Raw genomic sequence first — 1,485 nt, forward strand, 5'->3', positions numbered from 1 at the left:
CTTAAAGATCTCAAAAAGCAACAAGTAGCCTACTGCCACGATGTAAAAGAGCAAACATGTAAAGTTTTGACATCTGTGAGTTAAAACACATTTCCAGGTTTTCTCACTTTAGTGAATCAGTGTCAGACATTATCTTGAGAGATAAAGGATGTAAAAATGGTGATTCTTCCCACAGGATTGCTAAAAGAGTGCATTAAAACTCACCCAGAAAGTCAGTGAAAGGCACACAAACTTTGGATTTACTGGGTTTGGACGACATGCACTGGCTGGTTCAACATACACATCACAAGAAAACATCCTTTCTGGCATTTTCAACAGATTACAGACAAAGCATGATGGTTTTACAACCCTATAAACCAGGGGTAACCAATAAAAAATCAGCAGGGTGCGAATAAAGAACATCAACAACCAGTAAAGGTTTGGAGACATATTTCATTAGAATCTGTAACTTTAAACAGAATTTAACACTGAAATAAAATGAGGTTTTTATGCATCCATGTTATACACTGAATTTTTAAATATAAAGAAAAAAAAAAGAAAATGTTTCCATTTAAAATCTAATGTGTTTTTTGAAGTAGAGAACAACAATCGTTCAGTTTGGTATATAGACAATTTCCTGATTCACATATTTTATAAAAGAATGTAAAACACTGTTTTTCTGTCTTAATGAGAGCAGTGGGCTTTATGCTGGCCTGCAAGGCTTTAAACCTGGATTTGAATGGAGACAAAGCCATTCTAAAGCACATATCAAGGTGCTCATTTTGTGCCTAGATCCATATTTATGTTTTATTATGTTCAGAATTATGAGAAAAAAGTCAGAATTCTGAGATTAAAGTCAGAATTCTGAGAAAAAAATTCAGAATTCTGAAATTAAAGTCAGAATTCTAACAAAAAAAGTCAGAATTCTAAGATTTAAGTCAGAATTCTAACAAAAAAAGTCAGAATTCTGAGATTTAAGTCAGAATTCTAACAAAAAGAGTCAGAACTCTAAGATTTAAGTCAGAATTCTAACAAAAAAGTCAGAATTCTAAGATTTAAGTCAGAATTCTAACAAAAAAGTCAGAATTCTGAGATTTAAGTCAGAATTCTAACAAAAAGAGTCAGAACTCTAAGATTCAAGTCAGAATTCTAACAAAAAAGTCAGAATTCTAACAAAAAAGTCAGAATTCTGAGATTAAAGTCAGAATTCTAACAAAAAGAGTCAGAACTTAAGATTTAAGTCAGAATTCTAACAAAAAAGTCAGAATTCTAAGAAAAAAGTCAGAATTCTAAGATTTAAGTCAGAATTCTAACAAAAAAGTCAGAATTCTGAGATTAAAGTCAGAATTCTAACAAAAAGAGTCAGAACTTAAGATTTAAGTCAGAATTCTAACAAAAAAGTCAGAATTCTGAGATTAAAGTCAGAATTCAAACAAAAAAAGTCAGAATTCTAAGATTTAAGTCAGAATTCTAACAAAAAAGTCAGAATTCTGAGATTTCAGTCAG

The sequence above is a fragment of the Cyprinodon variegatus genome, unplaced genomic scaffold, assembly GCF_000732505.1.
Source record: "Cyprinodon variegatus isolate N-32 unplaced genomic scaffold, C_variegatus-1.0 Scaffold72, whole genome shotgun sequence".
NCBI classification, from domain to species: Eukaryota; Metazoa; Chordata; class Actinopteri; order Cyprinodontiformes; family Cyprinodontidae; genus Cyprinodon; species Cyprinodon variegatus.